We start from the raw sequence: 20,073 nt of genomic DNA on the forward strand, positions 1-20,073 counted from the left end.
CGTAAAGATTCCCACTGAGATTTGTTTTCTCTTATTGGTCCTATAACCTGGAATAAAGCATCCTTTTCTGATAATTTCAGATGGATCATTGAGTATGGCATTAGATGTGGGGGTTCTTTCTGACCCCCAGGTGTTCTATAGGCGCCTAACTCCGGAGCTCTATCAGCTCCTGCTCTGACCTCTTGGCTCTTACTTGTCAGGTAATCTTAAATAAGCAAAGTAGCTAATAGTTAAAAAGGTTATTTATTACAAAGCACATCTTATTACAAAGCACATCATTCTCAACAAGGCAAAATCAAAAGCAATGGCAAGCAATGGCAAAAGCAGTAGCAATGAGCAATAAGTGAATGGCTAGAAGCCCTGGCAAAAGCCAGTAGCTAGAAGCTGAATGGCTAAAAGCACCAACTCTCCCCAAGACATACTCTTACATAGCATTTCTGCAACAAGCTAAGATGCAAACTCAGACCATCATTCTTTAACCTGTTAGAATTCTAGTTTCTTAGCACACCAGGTTACATACAGAACTACTCATACACTTTGTCTTGTTCTATCTGAAAAAAGTAAGCAATATTCTTACTACAGCTCTATTATGACTAAGTCCTGTCTACAACTGTGGGCCTGGAGCCTCCACTGAAGGTATCAGTATATTTGCAGCCTTCCCTAGAACACAAGCTACTACTGTGGCATTTGAGACTTTTTACTCACTAAAAACATTGGAACTCACTCTAAGACATATTCAATCCCTACACTCTGGTTTCTCTCTGAAGAATTCCAAGAGAACCCTGACTCACTGACTCCAACAGTTGAGCAGTCTTTGCTCTTTTGTTTTAATTTTAACTGATAGAATGATTACATAATACTCTAATGCTATCAAACAGTAAGTTTCTTTAAATAATTCAAGATTATTTTAACTGATTCGAAAAACAAGCTTTTGGTTTTTCATTGGACTTTAAGATTGTCATTTATGTGCCTTTATATTTACATGCATAATATACATAAAACATAATACATTTTGAGTGAGTGGGTCATGAAATTTATTTAATTTGATGCTAGACTACCTTCTGTAGCAGTTGTCATTTATTAATATATTAATATACCAACTCTAAATGAATGTGCATGTATTTGTAGGATGAAAAAATCTTTAGAATTTTTTGAATGCTAAATTGGAAAGACTACTTATCCTTCAAAATTGCATACTCGTTCTTAAAATCCATTAATCAGCATGTTAGCCATCCATAGCAGAATTTTATGAAAAACACCATGCTAACCACGCATTTGACAGACATGCTTCTTCAGGTAGAAATCTGCCTCCCTTTTTTAATTTATAATGAGCAGAGCGCGTGCATCAGCAATCAAAGACTGCTAAAGCCTGTAGAAACTGAACTTTGCATTTGGCTCTGCTATTTATGTCTGAAAGATAGCTAAAGAGGAAAACTATTGGTTCCAGGATGTTTGATATAAAAAATGCTGTCAGAACAGGCCTTTCTTCTTTGCAGTGCAGCATTGTGTTGACTGTGTAATTTAATGATGGAAACTTACCTGAGATGGTTCTTGATTCCTGGAGAATGGACTACTAGTTGACATAGGAAAGTTATTTTCAATCTCTTTGGCAGTTTCTTTATTCCTTAGATGGATAAAATAATTTTGTATTGCATTTGCTTAGGATTGTAAAGCATCTGTGATTTGTTTTGACATTTACCAGTCTAGAAGTAAATGTAATACCACAGGGTTAATATCTTGTTAATGGACACCAGTTAAGAAATGTATACAATATCTTCTGAAAAATTTTGTTGTTTATAAATTGGTGTATCATTGTAATCAGTTTGCAATAATTTCTAGGCCAATTTGATTTGCTGTTAGTCCCCTCTCTTATAGTATGGATAGTATCAACACCAATTCTGTATTTCTACTTTTATCCATCTCAAAACTGCTCTAAAACAAATCCCAGTGTCTGAATTGGAAGGCAACTGGATTTTGAAAACTGACTTCTATGTAAATCTTGTGTTTCAGCAGGCAATCTGGTACCTAGGCCTTCTGAAAAGCAATTTGAATGACAGCATTCCTATCATATATATACATATATGAGCTGGATAATACAGTCAAAAGTGTCAGTGTAAGTACAGAGGTGGGGGGAAATGATAAAGCATTTGGCATGTTTTGAAGTAACTTATAGTGGTTTTACTGGTGTGAAAATCTCATATGATTTGTTCATACTGTAAGAGAGAGACATAGGAATCAGTTCTAGGAAAAAGATCTTGAGATATTCAGGGGGAAAAATCAAGGACAGTAGGTTTTACATGGAGTTACTTTTGCAAGCATTGAGTGTTTTAAAGTTTCACTTTACACTTTTAAAATGTATGTCAAAAAGCACAGCTTAAACTGAATCACTTTCAATGGGAGCTATTTGTACAGAAATCCAGAATCTTGATTTTAACCTGGCATAGTTTATATGTGTATTGTTTTCAGTTTTAATTTCATTGTTTTGAGGAAGAATATTTTTCAATTAATATCTGCTAAACATGTTCTATTTTTGACAAATCTGTCCTCTCCAACCCTTCCTGAAATAGGAATTGAAAAAAGTTTGATATATTGGATACAGGATAGATTATTTCAGTTTTATTGATGCTTTAATCTAGTTTGGATGCTTACAATCAAACACTTCATTGACTCTGTGCATAGCTACATATTGAGGCTTGAGTTTTTGAAATTCAGAACACTGAATGTCTTAAAATAAAGACATCTGTGACTGTCTTTAATAGCCGAGAGGGAGCAAAGTTGAAAATAAGCCATAGGTCTAGAGGCCAAAGTATGGTGAGCACATTGCTGTTTCCCTCTGCCACTCCTTCCTCATTTTTCCATTCTATAGCATGGGGAACAGCAACATTTCTTATTTTCTCATGTGGGGGAACTGTCTAAAAATATTCTTTTCTGAAGGCAAACATACACACAAAAATTAATCAGAATTTAGTGAAGTTTTTCCTGATTAATTTGGGAGCTATGTGTCCTCAAAGTTTCTATGTGTTCTGCAAAATTAAGAAAATTAAGCTATTTTAACTTGTGTGTTTAATACTGAATTATAATTCAGTTGGATAAAGCCAGAATACATCTACAAAATACAGGCCGAAGTAATCTTGCCCCATTTTTGTATTATTTTTTCAGGCACACTACTGGGAGATGTCACTGTTAGAATGGAACCTTTTGCTTTCATCATTCATGCATTTCAGACCACATTGTTGAATTAGTATTTCCTTTCTACCTATTTCACAACAGTTAGGTATTTTAATATAGAAACAAATATATTGAGCTGAAAGAAAGATTTTGCTTAATACTTTGCTTAATACTGCTAGGGAAAATCAAAAGGGTAAAGCTGAACTGGGCTGAAAAACAGTTACTAAATGCTATAGATTGAATATACCAAATAAATTGATTTAGATATTCATATATACAAATTATACATTCTATTTTTTTGTAAATTAAATTCAAAAAGTTAGGGGTTTTTTTGGTAAAAATTGTGTGCAGTACCCAGACCATTGAAAAATACTTGAAAATTGCTATTCATACAGAAATCATTTTGAGAACCACACCTGCAGTTAAGATTCTGCCAGTCAATGCATGCTTTAATTGACTCCATGGTTTATGTTCAGGTTTGTTTTTAGTTTTAAAATCACATTAATTTAGCATTCAAATTTATACAGAATTTTCCTTCAGTGTAGCTGTGTTCCTTGCATTGGATTCCGCTTCTGGAATCTGTACTGTAATTTTGCAATCCTCTCTCACACTGGATTGTGTTAATCAGATGTGCTTAACTCGGTTGAATGACACACTGCATTACCCACATTAGAAAATGAAAGTAAAAAATTAATTTAGAGGGAACAAAATTGAAAGAGAAAAGCAAGCCATAATTCTGAAATTTATTTTTGTTCACTTACACGTGTGCATTTTTCATTTGTCTACATTTAAGACTTCTTCCAGACCATCATGGCACAAAATTTCTGACAATAATTTATTCTTCTCCATCACTATAAATCTAATGGAACTTAGATATCAAGATATTTTTAAAGCTTTATAAAAAATACATTGTTAGGCACCTGCCTTCTTTAAGTGTCACTCCACTGTATTTCTCCCATTTTTAAAAAGGAAATTTGACTGCATATGCTTAGTGAATTTTTGTTTATGCATACATTAGACTGTAGTTAATAATATGCTGACACCTATCCTTAATGGCTTGAATGCTTTGGGCTAATATTGATGATTTTTGTCATAGCATGTCTCTGCTTGTATTTTATCATCCCAAACATATACTTTGTTTCTATGCTTTTTTTTTAAATTCCCCACAAAAATGTGAAACCATATATCTTTCTATTCCATTCATTATAGTTTTGTATTTTTTTTCCTAAATACAAATCTAGTATGATTGTCTATAATGAAAGATTTTTTTAAATTATGAGTTATCATTGCATATGATGTTTTCCTTTAATTTTGCATATGACACTATGATTTACCATATTATTAGATATACCTTAAAATGTTACAGATTTTTGTAGCCCTGGAAAGCACAACAAAAATAATATTTTTTTTGGTGTAGAATATCCCTGTAATCTAAAAACGTTCAGCAGCCATCTCACATGACATAGCACTATATGATCAAGATGTCTGTTTCATTAAGGGCTGCAGGGCTCAGCTTTAGCTGAAGGAAAAATGGATTTGTGGACTGTCATGTTCCAGTTATTAAAGTTATTAGAAATGGTTCTGGCTGAATTGAGGTGTGAACAAGACCACATGCCAAAGTCAATGCTATGGGTTTTATTTGATAGTAATTGTAAGAGGAAAGAAAGAAAGGAAAGAAAGAAAAGAAAGAAAGAAAGAAAAAAAGGAAAGAGGAAAGAAAGAAAGAAAAAGAAAGGAAAGAAAGAAAAGAAAGAAAGAAAGAAAAAAAGGAAAGAGGAAAGAAAGAAAGGAAAGAAAGAAAAGAAAGAAAGAAAGAAAAAAAGGAAAGAGGAAAGAAAGAAAGAAAAAGAAAGAAAAGAAAGAAAGAAAGAAAGAAAGAAAGAAAGAAAGAAAGAAAGAAAAAGAAAGAAAGAAAGAAAGAAAGAAAGAAAGAAAGAAAGAAAGAAAGAAAGAAAGAAAGAAAGAAAGAAAGAAAGAAAGAAAGAAAGAAAGAAAGAAAGAAAGAAAGAAAAAGAAAGAAAGAAAAAAAGAAAGAAAGAAAGAAAAGGAAAGAAAAGGAAAGAAAAGAAAGAAAGAAAGAAGAGGTGGGGGGGGGGACAGAGGGTGACAGAGACAGAATAAAGAAAACATCACCATCCGTGAATCCCAACAATGTTTGGTTGATCCTCTCCAGGTGGTGTCCTTGGTGGTGATGGTCCCCTGGGAAGCATAGAATCCAAATGAGTTGATGTACTCATACATTTCCTACCCTAGTTCAGGCCAGATAGGAAAACCCAGGCACCTCCCGGGGGGGATGTGCCATTGTCCCTTACAGCAGGCTCTGGGTTTGTTGCATCACATGCAGTCCTGTGGTGCAAGGCTGTAGGAATGTCTGGGGGCAATCTGGGAGCCTTTGATGGACGAAGGCACCCCTCAGCTGCCTCCCACATGGATGTCCCAAGGATGTGGCCTGTGGTGTTGGGGGTTCCCTAACCAGTTTGTGTGAGGGAGGATGGGTTCACTGCCCCTGAGCAGAGGTTACAACACACCCAAAACTTCCTCCCCTCACCTTGGATGGGGGAGAAATCTGTGCAAACCTGCTCCCAGCAAATGGGTCTGCGCTAGAACCTCCCCCACCCCAAAGCAAGAATTCTTAGCACAGCTCCTGGGTTTAGCTTGCATTCTATTCCTTATTCCCCAGGCCTGAGATGATTTGGAGTTTCCCTTTACCTCATCTCAGGAGTCTGCCTTTCAGTCCAATGTTCCAGTCAGGCTTTCTTTAGGGAGCAGTGGGCTTCAATGGCTTCTTTATACAGTTTTGCTACAATGAGAAAAACTTTATATCAATGTTTGTGGCATGAACTATTTCAGTCTCTGACACAGACTCAAACCAAAATGTCTGCTTATAACTATAAAGTTATATCTGGTCTACATTCATGTGATTTCCTAATGATGATTTGCAGAACAATGTGATGAAGTATATTTATGGTATAATTTCGCCCTAAACTGAAATTTAGCAATCACATCAACCTTCCAAATTTCAGAACAGCTTTGAGTAATCACTATTTGTCTGTGTTTTAGGAAAGGAAAATTGTGGTAAATTAGGCTGAGGTCAGACATTCTCCCATAGTCTTTCTCCCATAGTCATGCTAAATGTTCTTAAATTCTTAAAAATTTTTAAAAACTTAAAAGTCTTCTTGAAGACATTTTTGTGTACTGCATGAGTACTCAAACACTATAAAATAAAAAAGATTGCAGGGAGGTATCAATTCTGGACTTTAATATTATAAAATAGGTAAGTAAATATTATCTTTTTTGGAAAACGAGGTAGTTGTGTTAAAAGAAGATTTTATTGTACTGTCAAATATAAGAAAGCCAAATGAAAGCAAAATATTAGCAACTTCACAGAATTTCTTAACCATGGGTAAAGTTTCTTGGGTAGAGCCACAGCCGGGTTCCTGTACTGCCCAAGATGAATCCTTTTAAGGCCTTTTAATATATACCTACTTTATTCCTTTAACACTGACTATCCTCTGTTCCGGGTAACCTCTCAGGCATCAATTCTATTAAAAATTTAGGAAAATACATTATTATTTTTATTACCCACTTGTATTAAGATAGCAATGGGAGATCCCAAGTATGAGATCAGTCACATTTTAAGTACAGAATAAAAATATAGTAATAAGCAGTCCACACGGAAAGAATATTAATTTCAAATGAACAGATAATATATTGGACAAAATGTTTAGTACTGGGAATGTGAGCCCAATAAAGACTAACTTAAAAAAGAAAAGTTTAGTAAATTACTTGGTAAATAAATATGTTCAGTTTATAGCTTCTAGATCATTAAACTCTGGAATGTGATAATTGCAAGGTTTTTTGAAATCTGTTTAATAATGACCTAACTCAACTATGGCTTCAGATCTTTTTTTTCTCTCATTATTCAGTGTCTTAAAATAGATAAGGGTATCAAATATTCTACAGAAATACATTTGGAATAATCCTTTCTTACCAGCTTGTTAGCAGATATCCTATATATGCTATAGGTGGTATGATAAAGGTTTGTATGGTAGAAGTGGATCACTGAGCATAGGTGCAACTACAGTATGACGTACTATGAGTAAAGGAGGTCTGGAAATTGAAGCAATTTTTCAGATTTCTAAGACACTAAGCTTGATAAATATATTTAGGCAGAGCACTCTCTTTTATAGACCACATATTTCTTTTATCTAAGTTGGTGGGGAGGCAGCATTGATTTAAACAAATATTGGAACAGAAGTTTGATTGTAGACAGGAAGGTTGTGTATAACTCAATACTTTGATCATAGCACCTGAAAGTTTGACATAGAATACTCAAAATACAGTGCTTTTTTTTTTTCTAGGTTAAAATGGAAACATTGGAAACATTGTTTTATATCTCTTTAGGATTTTTACCAACATTTTATTATAATGTTTCGCCTATGTGCTCAGTTTTCCTTTACTGAGATAAACTGCAAGGTGATTTGACAATATACAAAGTTTTCTCAATGTATAGCAGTCATAGAAAAGCCACTAGATACGTAGAACCATAAAGAAAAAAAAACATTTTTGTCCCTCCACACTTTAGAGAACTGAAATGAAACCTGACTCAGACTGATACTAATTCCAAATTTTGATAATTGTTCCAAAGTAATGCAGTTTCAATAAAAAGTTTACTTTGAGGAAGTTTTATTCTGGTTAAATCACATGAATCTTTAACTACACATGTCTCCTTTTTTTTTTTAAGATGCATTTACTGGTAGTTGATGGAGAGCTTCAGCCTTTTGGATGATAGCCATTAATAGATTTCAAGTGCATTTGGAAGCATTTTAAGTGAAATCATAGAATTCCAGTTTTCTGAAAATATCCTGTTCTCTTTCAAACCAGTACTTTCTCTTGGAAAAATGAAAATCAGAGTACCTCAGAACAGAATGCATTTGAGAAGTTTGGTAGATAAGTAGGCTTCCTGTTAGACATAGAGCCACATAAACCTGGCAGATGCTGAATAAAGGGTATGCACTGTCTCACAGAATCAAAGTTCTTCAGCAAGCAGATTTTGTCAGTGAGATAGCTGCTAGATTCATTCATACAGAAAAGACCTATATGAATGACCAAGTTAGTCTCTAAGACAGCTCTTAGTAGGTTTTTGTAAAGATACTGGGAAAAGTAAGAACATTATCAACACAGAACATAGAGACTGTTGAGGTTATTTATAGTCTGGTAATTCGTGCATAAATAAAAAATGCCTACAATGAATGCATTGTCTGTTCAATTCTGTTGGAAACAGATTTTAATCCAATTAAATACTCATGCTTAATTTAGAGTTTGCAGTTAGTTTGCCAGATCAGACCACAGTGATTAGCACCAAGTTAAATTATCCATTAAGTTTATTATGATTACAAAGAAAACAAGTAGCTATAGCAACATGCAGGACAGCACTTGGAATAAGCTTTGTTGATTCCAGTGGCTCGAGCCATTGGTATTTAGCAAAGGCAAATCAAACATTGTCCTTTATTTCAAAGTAAATATAGACAGAATTAAAATACAGTTATGCAATTTTAATACCTGTTGGTATATCTGATGGTATATTCCATACAATTCTGTTCCTTCCCTGTCCTTAGTATAAAAACAGAGGGAGAGGATGATCAAAGGCATTTCTATATAAGCTAATGAGAGAATAAATACACTACACCATTCAAAGTTAAAAGAAGATAACTGAAGGAATTATGATAGAAATCTACATAAATGATTGGAGGATGTAAAAAGTAAATAAATTAATATTAATCTTCAGTTGCATTCATTTATTTATTTAAGGAAGGTTTTGTTTAAATAAAATGTGATTAAACTGGGAACTCATTCCACATGATATTAGGGAAGCTGAAATTGTAAATGCAGCAAAGAGCTTTAGGCAGAGCAAATAAAAAAGGGACAGAAATCAGTCTTAAAATTTTTAACACATGATAGTAGGAAAAGGAGAATTAAGACTTAAAATTACCAGACAGGGCTCAGAATTCAATACAATCAAAAGTGTCACTGTCAGTAGAGACACAGGATGTGTCCAGAGTCATCTGGAAAGCAAGAAATTTCAAGGTCTGGACATAAACTTTAAGACAGTAATGTTAGAGACACTTCTTTTTCCTGAAGCCATTTCCTCTACTTTTATATAGCTAATATGTATTATTTATATACTATTAATATAGCAAATGAAGCAAATTAGACACCTTTCTGAAGGACCCAAACAATCCAGAACTGGGGGGAGGACAAGACAAGCTGATCAGGGGCAGAGTCTCACTCAAAAAATTTTCAGAGTCTGGAAACAATGAAATAATCTGGATTGCAGTCCAAGATCTTGCAGAGGTCTCATGTGGAAATCAATGCAAAAAGTTCCCAGAAAGGGAGAAAGAGGGTCAATTTAGGCAATAATACAGAGATAGAAGACATCCTACTAAAAGCAACTACTGTAATACAACTTCAACAGATATTGTTAATTTCTATTTTTCACCTGATAGCATCCAATAGATTATGATATTTTCTGATCTTTCAGAGCAATTTGCTAAATCAGAGAATTAGCAAATTCTAAATTTTTCTAGAAGTTTCAAAACTCTATTTTTCAAACAAGAAAATATATTTTTTTAATTGTTTCACTTATGAATATTTCCAGAAATCAGCATTCTGCACATTAATATCTATTTCTTACAATTTTTCTATTATGAATTAAAGAGTTTCTGTTAAAATTTTAGGTATAGAAATATTTGAAGAGGACAGTAGGAGAACGAGAAGATGAAAGCTGTGCTTGTGTTTAGTGTTGAGGCACCTGGTTTTCTCCCTGAAAACATTACTTGTATGTGTATCACAATTGTACTAATTGCACGTGTATCACATGCACATGATATCATTGTTAGAACTTAACCTGTTGACCCATTGAGTGGAGTTGAGTGAAGACATCCACCCCAGAATAAGGGTACAAAAATATAACTCAGATTAGATATACAGTCTGTGTTTTCTCCAAACCAATCTATTTCTACTATGTATGGATGAGAGGGTAATTCTCTTTCTTCTCATAAATTTCCTTCATACTTTTCTCCTCCTATACCTTCCTGCATGCAGACCACTATTATTAATCATAGAGAAAGAACAGAAGCAGTCTATTTTAGATAGAGCTCCTCACAAAATAGGGCTACATATGCAAAATGAAACCAAAGAAATTTCTTTTGCTCCCTGACAGGTGGAAAAGGGGGAGGAAAATAAAGCATAAAAATGTATGCTGTTATTGAGCTCATTGTGGGACACTGCTTTGAGCAAGCTCTGTGGCAGATGTCATTGTGATAAATTAAACACAGAGTGTGGACACTCCAGTGATGACATTTTAAGGTCATGAGAGAGTTATGGAAAGGGCAAAAGTTCACCTTAAAAGAAGGTTGTTTCTTGTGATATGATGGTAAACATGCATGCTTCTCTAAGCAGATTTATTATGCAGTTACTTGTCATAATGTTTGCCTTGACTGTAAAGTCGTTGGGAGTTTACACCCACTGAACACTGATTCAGCTGAAGTGATAATGTAAAGTGTTCAACAAAAAAGACATGGGCTGATCAGTATTCACAAAGAAATTTTTTTTACATATATGTATGTTATAAACACCCCTGAGTCTAAAAAAACCCTTGAAAATAGCCAGGACATGCTATTTATTGAACAGTTCTATGAAACAAATATTTGTATTACTGTAGATCTTCTGAAAAAAATCCTAAAATATTAGGCTTTTTATGTTCTGATTAAAAGAAGCATATGAATTAACTAATTAAAAAAAATGATGCTCTAACTTAAAAACTTTGGATTTTTGGAGGGTCCCAGTGTTTCACTGCTAGTAATTAAAATTCTTTCACACTCTTTTTCCTATTATTTCTACTCATTGGATATTTTGAAGCAGAAATGTGGAAAGCAGAATCTGTATAGCCTTGCTGTTATCCAGGGCAGAAATTCACAGGTAGTGAAATACCCACAATTGGTGAAATGTCAGTTTTGGCTCTATATCTACCTAAGGAGAACCCTAGTAATAGGGAGTTACTTTGATTCATTATCTGAATTATTAAAAGGTACAATTTTTTTTACTTCTTGAAAGGCATTGAAATAGCATGAAAAATAAAAAAAAAACTTCTGTTAAGATTGTAGGCATATATCTAGACAATATTTAATTAAATTAACCTCTTTTATTTAACAAAAAGAAAATTCAACAAATAGTGGAATACAGAGGGATAAAATTTGTCAGTTTTGTTTCCCTATGTAAGGAGAAAAAGTAGAGTTGAGTAGTAGTCACAGAATAGGGTCTCACCATGTTTTCCAGTAAAAGTTAAGAGCTGCTGAACTTCAAGGTAGCCCCTGATTTCAAACAAACAAACAAACAAACCTATACCCCCTAGTCTTTAAATTTTTTTAGACGTGAAATTGAAGATACATATATATTATCCCTATATTTAGTGACTTAAAATCTTATATGCAGTTTGAAAATTCTCTAACATGCAGAAAAAAGACCCGTTTCTCTGTTATTGAAGATGGTGAAATTAAAAATAATGTTCAAGACAGTGATGGTGCATTTATGTTGGTGGTTTTTCTTAACTGAGATTATAGAAGTATATTTTCTTGGGGTTTTTTGTTTGGATTTTTTCACTTATTTTTTCTGAAATTAAACAGATGACCTTTATATCTCATGTTCAGCACAATGTGAAGAACTTTGTCTTTGCAATTGTCATGCTAAGAAAAACCACTACCCTCCTTCCCAAGAGTACATTAAAATTACAATTTTTAAATGTTGAGTGTTACCTTAATTCCAGAATTTATCAGCTATGGAATAATTTCAATTTTAAGACATAATCTGATATAGCATACACTTACTCTGTTTCAGTCTTTCATCCTGCTCTCAAAACACAGACAAAAAAAGGTGGAAAAAAAAGTAGTTCATGTTTTTGCCAATAGCATAATCTAGCTACTTTTATGTAATTCTTCCATGTTCCTCAAAAATGAGAACTAACAGCTGTCGATTCTTTTTTTGTTAGATTTTGTTTCAAAGTACAGATATTTAATGGAAACACGAATCTGTCTTTGTATGCAAAAGACTGAGGCAGAAGCCTCTTATCTACGTTTGTAGCAGGCAGCGTGTGACAAAGATACCTTTTAGGTTCCTATCAGTGATTTTAGAAGAAAGGTGCAACTTTTATTCATTTTCCATGTAACCATGTGAAAAGTCAGTATTCCATTACAGACAAAGCTGCTGCATCAATCAGCTGGGTACTTTAGCATTTATTTTATTTTTCTCCCATATTGGTAAAAAAGGCAATAATGTGAAACCCACCCCTATTTAACACTGCAGTTTGTGGTGTGAAAGGGAGTGAAATCCTGAAAATAATGCAACTTATTTCTTAATTTTATTTACTAAAGTTAAGAAACCTCTGAGGAACTCAATAAAATGATGTAAAATATGTAAAATATTCTAGACTTATGGAGTGGAAATTTTCCATTCTTTTCACTCTTGCTCATCTCCTGCCCCTCCTCCCAACCCATGAACCAATTGGATTCCTGTTCTTAAAGTCTCATATAGACACGGCACATAAATCTTATCAAAACACAGTGTGAGAAATTCTGAGGTTTTTCAGTCTCTTTCAGAGAAAGAGTCCTCCAGTATAAAATTTATTACCGTGGAAATCCACTCAATACAATTTACTTGCTCCTGTGCTGATAGTGTACTTATGTAAAAGTGCATCTTCCTGTGTCATAACAGTATTATGGAATATTTACTGGGTTTAATCACGTCATCTTAGCAAACTTACTCTATTTCAATGCAAACTAACTTCTTCTATCCTGATTATTACATCCATTGGTGAAAGAAAGGAATTTGTGGATCCTTTGCTGGTTAAGAGATGTTTTACAGATGTTTATGCTACTGGAGTATTTCAAAAGACACATGCACATACTGACATGATGCCACGTGGTCTGGAATATCTCTTTAGTCAGTTGGGGTCATCTGTCCTGGCTCTGTCTCCTCCCAGCCTCCCAAGCACCCCCAGCTTCCTTGCCAGCAGGACAGGATAAGAAGCAGAAAAGGCCTTGGCTGTGTGCAAGCCCTGATCACCAATAACAAAAACAGCTCTGCATTATCAGCCTGTGATCACCACAAATCCAAAACACAGCCCCATGCCAGCCACTGTGAAGAAAAGTAACACTAGCCCAGCCAAAATCAGCACAATAGATGAAGTGATGATTCATTCTAAGTGCAGTATCAAGAAAATAAGGAGTTTTGTTTGTATTAGCATCAAAATAAACATATCACAAAGGAAAGTATAGAGTTAAATCCTACCAAGTGTATTGAAATTTTATCACAAATTGGAGGACCGAGGTCCCAAGCCAAGTGATACTATGATACATGATAGCACACATTTAACACTTTGTTTTACACAGACTCGCTGACAGGACTGATTAAGAATTAACATAACACATATTAAAGAAGATTGAAGATCTTGGACAACAAGTATAGTGTAAATACATATTTAGGGTCAATTTTTCATTTTTGTTATACATTTCATCTATTTAATAAAATATTATTTTTTTCCTGTGAAAGCAAGATAATATTCCTTTTATCAATATTGTTTCACCAAAAAAAACCAACTGACATCAGAGTAAAAGAATGATAAAGATCTCACGTAACTTCCCCACTACTATCTGAATTATTCTATTAAACTTTATCAGTGATGTATCTTTTGCTAGATTTTCTTCAGTTAAAGAAAACTTTATTCATTTTCTATCCAGAGAGATTTTTGTGCTACAAAATGTAAAGCATTTTAAAATAACCCTTTTTATTATGCTCTTTTATGTTATGTTATACATTTTGGTTTTCTGTGTTCATTAAAAACCGAATCAGCAGTTACCTAGGATAACAATTTCAGTGTCTTGTAAGTAGGAGTGAGAAAACAATAGGACCTTATTATTCTGTATTGCTTACATACCATTTTTGATTTGGTTGGGAATTTTATGTATGGAATTGAATAAGGCCTTCTTTAATGAGTCTGGTAAGGATCTGAAATGCAAGTCCTGTGAGAAGCAGCTGAGGGAATTAGGATTGTTAAACATAGCTAAAAGTGGACTAAAGGAAGATCCTACTTCTCTCTTCAACTACCTGACAAGAGATTTTAGTGAGGTGAGCCTTGGTTCTTCTCCCAAGCAAGAAGCTATAGCATGAGTAAAAATGGCTTCAAATTGCGTCAGGGGAGGTTTAGATTGAATATTAGTAAATATGTTTTCATGGAAAGGATTGTCAAACTGCAACAAGCTACCCAAGAAGTAGCTGAATTGCCATCCCTAGAGATATTTCAAAGAGGCAGAGATGTGATTAGGGGCATGGTTTACTGTTGGGCTTGGCAGCACTGGGTTAATGCTTGGATTCAATGGTCTTAAAGGTCTGTTTTAAAGTAAGAGATTCTGTGGGTCTATATGTGTTCTGGGACCCTCAAAAGCACTTTACCATTCTCTTTTTTATATTCTCTCCCTTCACATATAAAAATCTCCCACTGTAATAATGTTCTGCTACTGTTGTGGCTCTGTTCTGAAGTTATATCACTTTAAATAAAATGTTTTTAACTGGTATGGGTACATTTTGAAACCCTCTAAGATACCAGATGTGACTTTATGACGTATTCAGCTAAAGATGGTTTTGTATGGAGATTTTATAATTTATTTTCATACATTTATTGCAGTAGAAAGAAGAAAATACAATCTCTATTTTGTTTTTGTTGTTTTGCTTTGTTGTTGTTTTGTAGTTGTTTTGTTTTGTTTCTGGAAGCACTACAATGTGTAGGTAAAATGCTAGCAGTAAAACTGAAGTACCAGATACCAAGTTTAGGCAATTGGTGAGTTCCAGGATTTCTCAGCATAGTCAAGAAAGTAGCCCAAATACTAGTCAGAGAAGCAAAAGAAAAATAAAGCTCACAGTAAAGGTCATTGAGTCATCAGTAGACTGAGCAGCTTTTGCTAATCGATCCACAGAAACACTTACATGCATGGCTGCCTTTAATAGCTGTTTCAGCACTAAATAGCATCTGCTTAAAATGATAGCCAACCATAGGAATGGATTGCAGTAATAACCATTGTTCTTACGTGTATGAAAGAATGACTCTCACAAGAAAAGACCCAGAAAAATAATGTAAATAATATTCTGTAAATTTGACACAGTCAGCTAGATACAAATTTTTGATAATATTAGTTTTGTGATTACACTATTTTATAACATAATGAGGAAGCTCTGCAGTCCCAAAGCAAAGAAGTTGGCACAGGCTACAGTTGTGATCTCTATAACCTTTTCTTTTTCTTCTTGTATGACTTCAACATCTTGAACATGTGTAAAGATTGAAGGACACAAGAATGTGCAGTCTACAATGACTGAAAAGCTTAGTATATCTAAGCAATAAAACTCTTTGTACATATTGGTGCACGCCATTAAGCTTGACACTAGAGTTTTCAGTCATCTATTCATTTGGAAAAGACTGAAGAGAGGAAAGCTCTGTGAAGTTTATTTGTACCTTTTTAATCCAACTTATTACTGTGAGAAGTAGGTAACATGCTTATAAATATGTACGAAAATTTATGAATTTTTAGCATAGTTTCCATAGTCAAAAAAGCATTGAAGAAAAAACACTGATACTCAGAGCTTGTTGGTACTTGCCATGTCAGTGGTGATCAGACATTTTACACAATTTTTGGAACAATATGAGCTTTATATGCTGCAGATAGCATCATCCACTTACCTGGTTTACATTGCTTGACTGCTTCCCTATGGAGAAGTTTGTCCCTTTTCTGCTGGGGACATTTTTTGATGTTATCAGACAACATAAATTGCCCTTTCAAAATCAGTTCTGACAAAGTAATGCGTTATACTTACTAATACTTATTTTCAGATAGAATAAGTGAATTTTGAATAGCTATTTATATTTGTTTATTTTATGCATTAGAGTGAATTTTTCAACTCTTAAAGCAAATATTACACATTTAAAACATAAATTCAACTGAGATATGATCTCAGAAAAAACAACAACAATAACAAACCTAGGAAAATATTATTAAATATCACCATCCTTTACCCTCTTTATTGATCTTTTTCATTCCTGGACTCATGAAATATAATCTGCAATTAGCTGACTGTTATAAAATGTTTCCATCAGTAGTTTTACCTGAAGTTATTTGCTGTTTGGCAAGGTGAATAGGCTTTGCACTGTCTTTATAATTGTCTTGCACAATGCTGAGGGTTGCACTACACAAAGAGAAAAAAACTCTTCTTCCAGCAAACTAGTAAAACCATGTGTGAAGTTTCAATTTATTTCCTATTTAACACAATATAATGCTATTTAATTTATTTATTTTGTTAATTAGTTATTTTACGTAACTTATCAGCAACTGAAGGAAACTACTCACCTTTGTTTCTCCGTGAAGATTTTTTAGAAGTCTGTAAACAGCAATTCATGGGAATCTTGATTTGATTGATTTCTCTATCATCTTGTTTATACTTTATATCTTACTTTCATGTTACATTTACATTTGTGAATACATAACACTTAAGTAAGCAACATTAGGCATTACTTAACAAATCATATGTATAAAGATGTATATATATATATTTTTTTTTTTTAAACCTAATATATACTTAGAAGATGCAATATCCACTGCAAAGGACATGCAGTGATCTCATATTTGTCCCACTGAAGAATTTGTGCCTTAACAAAAATAATCACATCCGAGCTGCTTTGTTTTATGATCTTTTATACTTATATAATTTTGAAAGCTTAAAATAGAATTTTAGTGCCCTGTAGAAGCAAAGACTGAAGGGATACCTTATTTTTTTCTACGAGTAACTGAAAGGAGGTTATAACGAGGTGAGAGTTGGTCTCTACTCCCAAATAGCAAGGGATAATATGCAAGAAAATGGCCTCAAACTACACCAGAGAAGGTTAAGATTGTATATTACGAAAGAATTCTTCACCAAAAGGGTTATCAAGTGTTGGAATAGTCTGCCCAGGGAAGCAGTTGTGTACTCATCCCTGCAATTATTTAAATGACTCATAGATGTAGCAGTTAGGGACATAGTTTAGTGGTAAGCTTGGTGGTGTCAGATGGTTGAGCTCAATGCCCTTATGGATCTTTGGCAGCCTAAATGACTCAATGATTCTAAGTTCACTAGTCAAATGCAAGCTAACTCTTATAAGAATTAATTAGTAATTTCCAGGATTGATTATGTTTTTGAAGTTTTGGGATCGGGACTTCTGCATCTTCCAGATAAAACTGATGATGAAACTATTAGAAATTATTACCTTTGAACAATTTTTATGGAAACAGATAATTTAATAAACACTTTTAAAGGTCTAGCATTTATAGGAAAATACCCATATTTTTTTAAAAAAAAATCAGTGTTCATCTTAGATGGAGAATTAAGAAGTGTGCTGATTTTGCATTGAAGTCACCTAAGAGGAGGGAACACGTTCCCTCATAGTTCCCTATGATAAACTTCCTCTGTGAGTTGATGGGACCAACTGGAGGCTGATTTAATAATTGATAGTCTGGGAAACCAACTGGAGAAGCTATTTTGATCTGTGACACACATTTCAAAGCAAGCAAACTCTGGAACAAAGCTCTCCTTCTTTTCCAGCTTTGGAGCAGGTAATGCAGCTGGGCCGAGCAGGGGTGGGCTCGGAAGACGCTGGGCCCTGTTTTTGTGACCGGGGGCCCTGCTGGCCAGGGATGTGGGGAGCCCTTGGCTAAAATCCTGGCCGTCCCTCCAGTGTGGCCACAGCTCAATGGGGAGCAGACCCACCGAGCAGCCGTGGGGTGGCGAGGCCCCCTCCGGCTGGACCTGGGATCCTGGCACGGCCTGGCCCAGCCCCCAGCATCGTCCGTGTGAAATTTCAACCTTCCCGTGCTCGGATGAGACGTACAGACCTCCTATCCTCCTCCTTCAAGTAAGAAGTGATAGACCAGAAAGAAATATACTGAAGTCAGTGAAGTAGGAGCCAAGTTTCCAGGGGGGAGATTGAGGAGATGCAGTGAAAGTTGGCTGAAAAATCTTTTTTGTAAGCTATGGGGTGGACTGTACTGCAGTGGAGAAGACATGGGGCTGTTGAAGCATTTGAGAAGAGGATCCTTTGCCCTGAGGGAATGGGAACCTCTGTTCTTGAGGTGTTAACAGAGGAAGTTGAAGAGAGAAGAGATGAAGAGAACTTTTGCTTTTAAACAGCTTACCCTTAAAAGTAATACCCCATGAGTTTGACATGGCCCACAAACAAAGTTCTGGGAAGGCTGTGAAGACGGGAGGAGTTTCACAATTTGCAGATTATTTTTTTCCCGGGTGGATGCGAATTGTGAAAGTGAAGATATAAGATAACTTTTATTTCTCTTGAGAAAATCCCTATGGACAAACAAGAAGAAACTCCTCTCCCTAAAATGAACTGAAACGATTATTTCGGTGGAAAACTGATTGAAGTGTCTCTCTATGTTGTTGTTCAGAAATATGGGAGGTGAGGATGGGGGGTGGGGGAAGGAGGGATTGATCTGAAAATCTTATTCCGAATTTCCTATTTTCTCTGTGTTATTAATAAATTTCTTCTTTATACTCTTTTAAGTTTTAAGCCTTCCTTGTCCTATCTCACAAAAGAAATTAAGTATATTAAAATTAGGAAACCTAAATTAAACCAAGACAAGAAGCAAGGCAATAGAAGAAAATTCAGCAATGTTGGCTATCAGTGACAAAACCTGGTTATAGTTTTACCAAATTTCAATAATTTTGTTGGCCACAGATACTGAAGATAACTTTTCTACCCCTCATTGAAACTATATGAGAAAGTAAGAATCATGAGAAAAGAAGAAAAAAGCACTGATAGAATGCATACATGAAGTTCTTCTATTGCAATTCTATTGTAATGTATTTTTTCTATCTCACATTTCATACAATGCATTTTTTTTAAACTAAGTTAGTGGTTTCCAGGTGAACAGTTACTTGTCTGGGGACCTCACTCAGAGCTATTTATCTCTGTCTTTATGATTGTCAGACTACATATTAGAAAACACTTAAATGTTTTAGGACAAAATTATGTAATGTGTATGAAAATAGTCTGAATTTCCCCTTAGTGTTTTTTTTTCTTCTGAAAGTAGACCATCACTTTCTAAGTCTTGTATTTCCTTAGGGGTTCTTAATGAAACTTGATTTTGTAGCCCATTAGCTGGAAGCAGTATCGTAGGCAACACAGGAATTAAGTTGAAATGGTATTCACTGCCAAGTAGTTTCTGTATGCTCATTTAGTATCTGTAGTGATACTTCTTAACATACTTCCACTAAAGGGAGCAGATTTCATTCACTCAGATACTGTGGAAGGATAACAGCAAGAAAAGACATCCAGTTGCAGAAGTAAACCTGTGATATCACCAGGCACACTGAGGCATTGAAAAAATCTAAGTCATTTATCCAGAAATAGTCAGTGTTTCATTTCTGGAAGAGGTGAAAGTAATGCTGGTCAGAGCCCTTCCCACTGACTAATCATGTAGGTAATTTTTACCTTTTATCTCCATCCATTCTTCTGACTTGATTCCACTGCCTTGTGACCAGCAAAACCTACTTAAGACGAAGACTTTGGCTTCTGTGGACATAGGGCTCTAACACAGTGCAACATTCAGCACTTGTGTCTCTGCCTCTTTGACTCTGGCCCACAGTGGTGTTTCCACACAAATGGACTTTGCACACTTTCTCTGGGGTTGGTGTCTTTACCTCTGACATACTCAAACTTCTCTGCAGCAAGACTCCACATAGCACTAGATAAAAATTTTGTCCAGAGAGACGGACCCTGAGAGGATATTTTACCAACACTGGTCAATACCTCTCATTCCA

Source organism: Oenanthe melanoleuca, chromosome Z (assembly GCF_029582105.1).
Source record: "Oenanthe melanoleuca isolate GR-GAL-2019-014 chromosome Z, OMel1.0, whole genome shotgun sequence".
Lineage (NCBI taxonomy): Eukaryota > Metazoa > Chordata > Aves > Passeriformes > Muscicapidae > Oenanthe > Oenanthe melanoleuca.